The sequence below is a fragment of the Cryptomeria japonica genome, chromosome 1, assembly GCF_030272615.1.
Source record: "Cryptomeria japonica chromosome 1, Sugi_1.0, whole genome shotgun sequence".
NCBI lineage: Eukaryota > Viridiplantae > Streptophyta > Pinopsida > Cupressales > Cupressaceae > Cryptomeria > Cryptomeria japonica.
This window is the reverse complement of record NC_081405.1, coordinates 330,337,403-330,349,571: the sequence shown is the minus strand read 5'-3', so window position 1 is coordinate 330,349,571 and position 12,169 is coordinate 330,337,403. Positions and strand designations below refer to the sequence as shown.

The following is a 12,169-nucleotide window of genomic DNA, read 5'->3' as shown; positions in this document are numbered from 1 at the left end:
AGAGAATTATATGTGTAAACAAGATTTATCATTCGGAAGTGTGGAAGAGCAAAGGAGAGTTGTTGTGAAGATAGTGGCCCTAACTGGAATCATAATCAGGCATTTGGAGATGATATTCTTTTTATTCATGTAATTTGGATTGTTGTCAGATCTTTGTAAGGAAGTGAGCCTTCCTTGGGGTTTTAACCCTTCTTGTTTTTTAGCAGTGAGCTCTAGGCGGTGTGCTTGAATGCATGTGTATTCCCCACTATAATATTTACACATACTACTATAGAGTATCGTCTTATTGTGTGTAGGTTCCCACTGTGGTTTTTCCCTTAACCAAGCTTTCCTTTGAAAATATTTGTGTTATGTGTTTCTTTGATGTGGTGTTTATCTTTGCTATTGTTGTTGTTGATCAGTTCTAAAGTTGTGATTAATTTGGTTGAGTTTGGTGAAAACTGATTCACCCCCCCACCCTCTCAATTTTCCTGCATTGTTGTTGCCCTGATATCAACAGTCTACATTTAACTAATTTACTTATATATATATATAGTTAAATATAGACAAATTAACTTAAGGATATAAAACGGAGTGTATATTGATTATAATAAAGTGGATTAGATTAGATACTCTTATGGAAAGAGTATAATCATTCCTAAAATAATAATTATCGAGGAGAGAGAATAATTAGTTGTATGACTAAAGATATGCATGGATCGATAAAGATGAGGAGAGTATGTGTGTTGAAATATAGAAATTTGCTGGATATTCGTGTGGATGAATGAGAGTTATTCCCTATTTTATACTAGGTCTCCTTCATATATTTTGGATTTAGTTTGTGGTCGTGAATTTTATCTCCATCTATAAACTAATCCTATGTATGATCTTTATAGTCTACCCTGTGAATTCTTTAAAAAATATATTTTTGATGATGATTAATTATAAATCTAAAGTTGATTGAAAATGTTAATACATTCCTTAAGTTAATTAGTTAAATACAAACAAATTAACTTAAGGATATAGGACAACTCATTTTCATGGCTTCCATATCCATCATTGTGAACGTGTCTCCTTCACATTTCTTTAATAATTGAAGAGGGATAAGACATGGGAACCCCATTTCCCTTATTCTTTTTACTATTATGCTGGAATGCCTTGGTAGGAACCTAAATAGGATGGTTGAGAAGGGATCCCTAATGGGTTTCAAGCCTTCATCTAGTAATCTGGTTTGTTCTCACCAACAGGTTTGTGGATGATACCATGTTGATGGGGAAATCAACTATGGCTGAAGCTAGGAATATAAAAAAAACCTTGGATGATTATGAGTCAGCATATGGTCAGATGGTTAATAGACAAAAAAAGCTCTTCATTTTTCTTCAACACTCTGGAGCCTAGGCAGAATAAAAATTCCAGAATTCTTCGATGCAGAGTGAAGTCAATACCATCTATTTGTCTGGGTTTTCCCCTTGGGTATTAAGCCTCCTGACTCCTTTTGGAATTCGTTGATTGATAGATTCAACAAAAAGTTAGCTAGATGGGAAGGTGCTATTCTCAGTCAAGAAGGTAAAATTCAACTTCTTAAAGCTACTCTTCAGAATCTTTCTATCTATGCTTTAAGTCTTTTTTAAATCCCTTCTAAATTTGTTGAGACCATTGAAAAAGTTTTAAAAAACTTTCTTTGGTCTAGTGTGAAAGAAAGAAAAATAATGTCGCTTATTGGTTGGGAGGTTGTTTGTAGACCAATAAAGGTGGGAGGTTTGGGTCTCATGAGAATTAAAACCATGAATAGGGCTCTCCTTGCTAAGAAAAACTAGCGAACTTTTTTCTCTAATGGTGAATGGAATAGTATTTTAAGGAGAAATATATGGCCAATACTGGATCTCTTAAGACCTTTCTTGAATCTACAATTTTTCCTCGTGGGTCAGCTCTCTAGAATGATATCGTTAGAGGCTCAAGAAAATTATTGAATGGGAGTCTGCTGGAGCATAAGAAAAGGGAATTAGGCTAGGTTCTAGGAAGATAGATGGATACTGAAGGAGCCCTTAAATTCCTATGAATGCTTCAATGGGTGGGTTGATACTTGCAAGGCTCTCTATGGGAGTCAGGCTAAGGACTATTGGAGTAATGGTGGGTGGGTGGATCTTTTCCAGATTAGCATGGATTTAGCGTCAATTCAATCTTCCTTGTTGGTTGTTCATATGGGGTTGCATTAGTAGGATGATCTTTTAGTTTGGACTCCTAACCCATCTGGCAGCTTCTCAGTCTCTTTGGTTATCTCATTGATGTCCTCTTCTCCCTTCCCCCCCCTGTTTTGGGCCAAATCCTTGATCAAACACCTGATATCTAAGGTTAACATTTTATTTGGGATTCTTCTTCAAAACAAAGTGCTCACGGTTGATAATCTCTGCAAACGTGGCATCCAGATTCCCAATTGATGCTACCTATCTAAGGAAGACACGGAAATGGTTAATCATCTTTTCCTCCACTGTCCGTATGTGGCTTCTATTTGGGGAATATTTATTTCTCTATGGAACTTCTCTTGGGTGTTTCCTGGCTCTATAGAGGACCTCTTTTACTTTTCCCCACATTGCTTGGGGTGTGTGGAAGGAGCATACCAATAGAATCTTTAGGGACAAGGAGGCTCTGAAGCGTATTGTGTATGAGAGAATATACATGCTAATTGTGGAAAACATAAATTGTATCCCATGTAATGAGGATAAGATGAAGATTGTGGTTTGCACTGACCATTAACTCAAGGTGCCAAAAAAAGAGTGGCATATCAAAGTTGATGTTTCGAAGGCTTCTAAACTAGTGAAAAAGAATCATGAAGGTGTTTGTTGGATTAACCCCCCTAGGGGTTGGATAAAAGCTAATTTTGATGAGGCGGCTAAGGAAAATCTAGGGCCGGCTGGGAGTGGGGGAGTGCTAAGAGATCATAATGGAAATGTCATTTCAACTATGGCACTCTCCTTGGGCTCACAATCCAATCACATAGCCGAAGCCATAGGAGCTTTCCAGGTAATTGATCTTGCAAATACAAAGAACTTCAAAAACATTTGGATTGAAGGTGATTCAAATAACATTATTGAGTGCCTTCTTGGCAAATCCCCCCCTTCATGGACTACTTTGATAAGGTCATAATTTCCAATTCCTTTAGGGAAGCTAATAAGGTGGCTGACTACTTTGACAATGGAGGGGTTAAGCACATGGGCTGACGAATGTGGCAGGATTATAGTGATTTGGGAGTTGATGTTAGAGCGTTAATTAACTATGATATCATTCATGAGAAAGTTGTCATTTTTAATTATGATGAAGCGGAGTAGATATTCGTACAATTTCATCATTTGATATGGTAGCAGCACCTTAATTATCTCTATGGGTGGCGAGGACTGGCACATATTGTGGGTGCTTTGGTTTTGTTGTTGGGTCTTTGTTCAGTTTATTTTCTCTATGATTAACAAAAGAATTGTCTATGAGAAAATGGGGGGAAGCAAGAAGAGGGTTGAGCTAAACAACTGTGAGAAGCACAAGAAAAATCTGAATTTCTGGAGGCATGTTGAGAGTGGGGGTTGTTTCCTTTCCTCGAGAAGCGTTGTGGTGCTAACCCAGAAATTACAGAGAATTTTGTAAAAAACTGGAAGGATGATGGAATTGTTCTCTCTGGGAGGAAGGTAAAGATAGATGAGAATCTCATTGGAGAAATTACTACTCTCTCCATGGAGGGGATGAAATTCTTTCGTCATAGAAATTTTTCAAATGAAGTGGTCATCAAGTTCCCCAAAACTAATGAGGAAAGGGAGGTGTTGGTCAAGATCTCTAATAATTATTTTGATGCTGGGAAGGTAAAGATGCTATGGAGGGAGGTTCTCAAAGTTATCATGGAATACATCATGGTGGATAGAAGATTTACCAGAGTCTATGGCTACCACTTCATCCTCCTCAATCATTTTCGACACAAGGTGAGGATTTCATTTCTTTACTACTTGTTTTTCTCTTTGAAACATAGTATTAATAAACAATGAAAAAGCCCTAGGAAGTATCTAGTCCTACATGCTAGCCTTATTGAGTTAATCCATGAGCATTTTGTAAATATGTTGGCCCCGTCTAACCCAATTTTTCCTTTGGCCTCAAAAGGTTATAATATTGATATTAACATGTTTGAGGACAAAGGCATATGGGATGCTGAATGGGAAGAGGAAGAGACTCCCAACCCAAGATTGTGTGGAAGAAAACTTTACAGAGCAAGCCCTCGGATAAAAAAGTCCCCTATGTGAAAACCCTCACTAGCACTTCTCAAAAAGCTAAAAACAAGGAGAAAGCCCTCCCTAAGAAAAAGTTGGTTTCTTATTCTAAGGATTCTTTCGCTGCCCTAGATTCCACTGATGGTTGCCATACCTCTTACCCTCTCATCGACAAAGAAAATAGGCCTAGATTCCTTGGAGATCTTAGACGTAAAGACCACTACTTCAAGCCTGACCAGGAATTCCTTGACGACATACTATAAATAGCTAGAAACAAGGTGGTTGACTACTATAGGATTACTAAGTGGGTTGTTCATGAAATAAAGGACTTTATCATGAAGAACAAGGTTGTCTCTAGTAAGCTAGATGAAATGGAAGCTAAAGGGGTGCCTTAGAAGGGTGCTGGGGTTTTATCGATTGAGGAAGAGAAGATGTCAATGGCCGAGTGCCTTCCAAGAATTGTTGAGCTCATGGATAAGATGAAGAAGGAAAATGAGAAAAAGATAAAACATCTAGAAGGGGAAATTGGCTAAGATCCGAGAAACCATGAACTCCATCTTGAAGCAAAGTCACAAAATTGTGAAGAATTTTGCTACTACAATGAGCACCTTGGTGGATAAGCTGAAAAAAACTTAGCAGGGGACCCTATTTATGGACTTGGAAGAAGAGAAAGACAAAAGCTAGAAAGAGGATTTCGGCCCCTCGAAGAGGACTAGAGACAACCTGAAGAGAAAAGTGGATTATGCGCCTCAGGAGATCCAAGAGTTCAAGAAGGTGGCTTAGGAAATGAATAACCTTGAAGTTGAGATTGTTGATACCTTAAAGTCCTTATGTTAGATTTTTTTGTTTGGTGTTGGCTTGTTGCTGACTTTTGGCTCGTTGTTGTTTATCTTTGTAAACTTTGTGGTTTCGGGTTCGTGTACAACCCATTTTTTCCCTAATAAAAAAATTAAGGATATAAAATGGAGTGTACCTTGATTTAAATAAAGTGGATTAGATTAGATACTCTTAAGAGTACATTCATGCCTAAAATAATAGTTATCGAGCAGAGAGAATAATTAGCTATATGAATAAATATGTGCTTGGATCGATAAATATGAGGAGAGTATGTGTGTTGAAATATAGAAATTTGTCGAACAATCATGTGTATGAATGAGAGTTATTCCCTATTTTATACTAGGTCTCCTTCATAGATTTGGATTTAGTTTGTGGTTGTGAATTTTCACTGAATCTAAAAACTCATCCTATATATGATATTTATATTCTACCCTATGAATTCTTAAAAAAATGAGTTTCGATGATGATTAATTATACCATCCTTTAATATTTTCTATCAAGTTGATGATATTTAAATATACATTGACACACCACAATCTCTCTCTCTCTCTCTCTCTCTCTCTCTCTCTCTCTCTCTCTCTCTCTCTCTCTCTCTCTCTCTCTCTCTCATACACACACACACACACACACAGATCATGTTCTGTCAATGTATATTTAAATATCATCAACTTGATAGAAAATATTAAAGCATGGTATAATTAATCATCATCAAAATTCTTTTTTTAAAGAATTCAACAGGTAGAATATAAAGATCATACAAAGATCTTTATATTCTACCCTATGAATTCTCTCTCTCTCTCTCTCTCTCTCTCTCTCTCTCTCTCTCTCTCTCTCTCTCTCTCTCTCTCTCTCTCTAGAGATAGAGATAGAGAGAGAGATATGTTGTAGTGTGTCAGTGTATAATTAAATATCATCAACTTGACAAAAAATCATAAAGCATGGTAATCATCATCAAAAATCCTTTTTTTAAAGAATTCATAGGGTAGAATATAAAGATCATACATAGGATTAGTTTGTAGATGGAGATAAAATTCACAACCACAAACTAAATCCAAATTTATCAAGGAGACCTAGTATAAAATAGGGAATAACTCTCATTCATACACATGATTGTCCAACAAATTTCTATATTTCAACACACACACTCTCCTCATCTTTATTGATCCATGAACATCTTTAGTCATACAACTAATTATTCTCTCCTCGATAATTATTATTATTTTAGGCATGATTATACTCTTTCCTTAAGAGTATCCAATCTAATCCAATTTATTATAATCAAGCTACACTCTCTTTTATATCCTTAAGTTAATTTGTTTGTATTTAACTAATTAACTTAAGGAATGTATTAACATTTTTAGTCAACTTTAGATTTATAATTAACCATTATCAAAAATATATTTTTTAAAGAGTTCATAGGGTAGAATATAAAGATCATACATGGGATGAGTTTGTAGATGCAGATAAAATTCACAACCACAAACTAAATCCAAATCTATCAAGGAGACCTAGTATAAAATAGGGAATAACACTCATTCATACACATGATTGTCCAACTCATTTAACATGACAACATGAAATAATGATACATAAGTAATATTGAAAGACACATGATATTGCCATATGCTCTACATTATAGTTCATGAATATTCTAAACTAGTTGGTAATTGGATTGGATGTGTTGGAAGGATAAGTGGTTGTTTGGCCGACCTGAGTACTTACGCTAATGCATTGTGGTTTGTGCCAGCATGGAGAAGTGTGCTAAGTTAATTTGGCTCTATTTTATCTCTTGCCTTAGTCTTCATTTACTCCTCTTCCACCATTGAAGTGTTTGGGACTAACCTCCCTGGGGGATGCACAATTCATTCCTTTACATTTCATCCTAGTCAACTTGGAACATGTGCCACTATTTGGATGTTCTTGCAAGGATGGAGAACTGTTCAATTTTTAATTTGGTCCTTGGATATGCTTTGGATTGGACCGCATTTGTTCTCTTTTTTTCTTGATGTTGTTTAGGCCAACCTCTTGTATAGTGCATGTTTCATCATATTTGGTCAACCTAGAGAAGATTATTGATGCTTGGAGAGGATATAGATGCAATATTAAATTAGTTAAAATGTGTGGATATGAGTGGATAGTGTGAAATAAGTGAAGTGTGCATAGAAACACTTTATGCATATCATAAGTAGTGAGTTAAAGTTATCTATGCTCAAACAAATCTAGTAGGTTGCTTGAGGTAGTGAGTTGAACGTAACTGATGGTGTAGAAATTTTGTGGTGGGAATTTATCTATTATTCTTGATATTTTGAGATTGTTGCCTCTTCTATATGTGTTGTGATATTTAGTGAGTATTGAACATCCTTTGGTTGTGGCCATAAAATTATATTTTCAAGAAGTTGTAGCTTTCTTGGGTTGTAGCTCTAAAATAAAGTTGTAAGTGAAGATAGATTTAAACAGTAGCTCCAACCATCTTTTCTCACCATGGTTTTTCCCTTATGGGGTCTTCTAGATACATCAGGTGTTCTCTTGTGCACTTGCGTTGATTGTTTATCTTTCATAAGTGCTAATTAGATTAAGAAATTGAATTAAAGACAAGTGCAAATAAGTAAAAATTTAAGAGATAGCAATTCACCCCCTGTCAGTATATGATGTGTTCAACAAGATGTATTAAAGATATTTGTGCTAGTAGCATCTATATTTAGTGCACAAAATTTTTTAATTTAGTGTCCATTATTTTTATGAACCATTTATTTTCTATTGGAAAATAACGAAGTAATAAATTTAAATTTTACTTCCAAATTTGTTATCTATATTACAATAGCATTTTCTTATATCAACAATCAAAATGTAATTTATTTATCCAAATACATATTATATATGAAAATAGTTAAAGAAAAAGAGATGGCAATGTATAAAGGCTCCATTTGGAAACACTTTGAGATTGTGGAATAAGGGCTTTAGTTTTGATTAATTAAAAACAAGTTTTTGAAAGGAACTCGAAACCTTGTTACATAGTAGGAGAAAGATAAAGCATTAAAAAACCAAGAAATAACAGTGCCTGGACACCCAAACAAAGAACATATCCCATTTAAAACAAAAAGAGATCACAAGTCAAAGAGAACATCATTAGACAACCTAAGGACAACACAAAGACAACATCGAAACAACACAAGGACAAGGACAGCTAGATCTTTCTTATGAGTTCTTCCGCATGAACCGCTATCTGCTTCATATTGATCACAGAGTTTTTTATATCATCCAGCTCTTGTTCCTTGATACCAACCTATTTCCGAGTGTTGGCCTTTGTTCTTTTTTCATGACCCTTCTTCTCAGTCTGATCCTTCTCATCCTCCTTGCATGAATAAGGGATTTAGTTAATAATATTTTGTTTCACTTAAAATAATTAGACTTAAGTTTTGATTTTAGGGAAGGTACAATTGTGGACAATGAGATTGTAGCAATGTCTCAACCTTATCTTTATTTTTGTTTGGAATATTTTGGAGAAAATGCGTCTAATATTTATGCATTAATTATAATTTTTCTTTTAACTTTATTAATGTAATTGACCACACATCCTTTTACTACCAAAATCTTAAATAATTTAGATTCTTTAAATGTGATGATATGAAATGTTCTATAATATGAGAATCCAAATGAAAAAATTATATCAAAGCATGGATGTCATATCTTATGATATAACATGCTTTAGTTGGTTATATTTTTTATAGTTAGAAGCATTAGTCTAATAAGGACAATTATATATATATTGGTTAAATATATAGCGAGAATTCTGATTTAAATAAAATGGGAGGGGGCTTGAACCCTTACATAACAGTTGAAGTAGTGAACACGGGGAGGAACTCTCAAATTGTGAGACCACCAAAACCAAAAAAATAGGAGACTCATTTTTAATAGAGAGGCTTTTGACCAAAGCAAAATGTGTAATGAAAGTTGCAAGTAATAACATTTTAACATTCTTTTATATTTGAAAAATAACTAAAAAAATTCTTGAAATGACAATTATATGCCATCATATAGAAAATAGAACACCAAATCATTTTGTTTATTATGATATAAAATATTTAATTAAAATATTGTTTCTCACGAATCATTTTAAATAAGATTGTATATTTTTACATCATATTAACTATACATTTTTTCAAAACAAAATCCATCTTAATATTGGATTAACTCTATATAATATATTAGGGAGAGAAAAATATTTTACAGCTAATTTTATTGGCATCTTCATCTTAAATTAAGATAAAAGATCACCATATTGGAGAACAATGCAAATTTGGTGTTTGGTTCTTTCGGAAGGGGCTGGGAATTTCGTTCTTTTGATTGGATACGTATGAAAGTGCCAAACCTTTTTTCCTTAAGCATTTCTCAAATTTTTCCATTGAACTTTGACTTCCCTTTCCATTCACCTCGTGATTGTGAGGGTGATTCTTTTACTTTTAAATTTCGAATTGAACTAATAAAATCTGTTGTAGATTTTCGAAATCGACTTCGAACTGTGCAGCAATTGAGAATCAAAAGACTGTAATTTTTTTTATGGTGGTGGATCATTTGTTGGAACTGGAAGGTCTGTGGTTACCTGTCAAAGCAACATATCATGAGACTGTAATTTTTTTTAATGGTGGTGGATCATTTGTTGGAACTGGAAGGTCTGTGGTTACCTGTCAAAGCAACATATCATGTTTTAGAGAATGTCAGTCAATTTTGATTGTTTAAGTTTAGAAATCAAAACTTAATAATGTATGATTTAAGTAGTCTAATAATTATCCTTGATAAAATATATAGATGATTATCACAATCTCTGCTTAAAAATGACATGCATAAATAAAACATAAATCCACAAAACTACAGCTGTGTTCGAAGCTCAGTTGTAGTTTGCAGATAGTTTTTATAAAAGAATTGAGACGCATTTAAAAAACCTCTTTCATTTAATGGAAAACAGATAATAGAATTTAACAATCCAGAAAAGAAAAAGAAGGCATTCAAATGCAAGATCAAATATGGTAACATTTTATTCAAAATTTGATAAACTGATAAGAAGAGCTCTTTACGGTAGAGAATATCTTCATAATGTTTTGTGTTGTTTCTTTGTGCTGTTTCCCTAATGCTTTTTTGGTTGGGTTTAGTCAAGAGACCAACTTTTGGTGGTATAGCTTTGTCAACGATAATTATTTCTCAATGACGTTCCTCCATTCGCTTTCGATATGTCTCATTTCTACAATACTTCACCCGTTGTGAGAAGGACTGAGAATGACCTAACTTTGGGCACCGTCAGATACGGTAATATGTTTACAGCCGTGGGTTTAAGATTTTTTCTTCACTGTTTTCTTTGAGATTTTTTGGCAATTTTCTTTCTGTAATGCCCACTTTCTACCCAAGCGAACATTACTAAAAAGTAACAACAAATTTTTATTTTTATTTTAAACTTTAAACATAATTAACATAATCCTTCAATGGAACTGCAACTCCGATGATGTACACACTTAAAAGACACAACGGTACAGGAAATAACTACATTATGCTTTTCTATTTTTGTTACCTCCTTTTCATCACAACATAATACAATGTAAATCTTCAAGGAATTGTGGTAATCAAACGAGCTACCATTTCAAATAGAAATAAATGATAAACATTAACTTGCTCCATTCACTAGTTTACAACACAACCGACCTCCTTACCCGAGTTTGTCTGGCATACTTTCATGATGCAATTGCTCTGTGTCCTATACAAAGTTCAGAATTTATAGTGTCATTTATAATGAGAAACGAATCCTAATAAATTAGAAAAGGAGTAACATTTATCTACTTAAACACATGACTAAGGACTTGTTTCTGCTCCATGTAGATCTAACTCACAATGAGACTTTTAATACACAATATTTTAAACAGTTACTTGCACTTCCTTAATTGGCGACGAGAATTTTTTTTTTAAACTATTAAGAAGATGAAGAAAATCTACTTACCTTATAGATCCAGGATAATAACTTAGAATATAATGCCCTCAATGCTCTTCCACAGATACATCCCTTGCAAAGTTTCTCCAGCATAAATGTACTATCAGAGTCAAGATCATTCTAACGCTGAGAAGGAAGTCCTGCTTCCATCGCCAACTTCCAGCTTCCAACCTATGAATCGATACCACATAAAAGATCCCTCCAAACATATGCCAATGTGGGAGCTTAATTGTTTACGAAATGTCTCAAGGATATGTCATCCCATGGAGTGTGATGAATGCATGGTTTCGCCACAATGAATGGATGAAAGAGCTTTAGAAAATCTCATGAAAATACAAATGGCAGATATAAGCCGACTCCTTTACCGGTATCCTCCCGACCAAATAGACTAGTTGAAAAGGCTTCCGAGGCTTTCAAAAGAATGAGACTAGTGCCCATATTGCCACACACAACAGGGATTTGAGTACATGCAATAGATACTTTCCAGCAAATGCAATTAGTAGCAGCGCCATGGTTGTTGAATGCATGCAGAAAGGGTTTGTTAGAAAGGCTTACAATATTCAACCAGCTACGCTGCAGTATATGCATCGAATGGGTGCAGACAGGTTAAATATTGCATGGAGTGATAGATCTCACAGGATAACTAACGCCCATTGAATCGTTGATAAAAGCATTTGATTTTGCGCAGAACCTCAAGGATTCCTTGGACAGGGGGCATGCCAGACACTCCATTCATTTGCTGCTTGGTTGCCTCGCCATACTCAGATAAAGATTCACTTTTTGTGCAGTTAAACACCGTTTCAAAACATTTTCAATTACTTCCGCTTTCTTCTTCTAGCCTTGTCGAGTGTTAACCAGGTACAAGCTCCTATGGTACCAAGGTTCTTGCGGTTTTGCAGCTGCATTCCCTCCTCGCTAGCTATTGTGGTGTCATATCAGATATGACCCCGACGTCTGAGCTACCCAGCCCTCTAATCGAATGGTAGTCCTCCTTCACTCTTGAAGGGTCATTATTATTTTATGAAAGCCCATACCTCTCACAGGCTGTCCATGACTTTCTTATCATTATCCCCTTACCTTTGTCCTACCAACACATTAACTTCTTACCTCCCTTCTAAGTTCAACACAACACATG

General features: G+C 34.9%; 1 long non-coding RNA gene across 1 annotated transcript; it reads right to left on the bottom strand.

Moving 5' to 3' along the window:
- Positions 1-9,230: 9,230 nt before the first annotated feature.
- Positions 9,231-11,637, bottom strand: LOC131043589 (uncharacterized). The gene is made up of 3 exons (XR_009105557.2): positions 11,044-11,637; positions 10,760-10,803; positions 9,231-9,742 (listed from the first exon to the last, which is right to left on the bottom strand). It is a non-coding gene; the product is annotated as an uncharacterized LOC131043589 (long non-coding RNA).
- Positions 11,638-12,169: the final 532 nt, after the last annotated feature.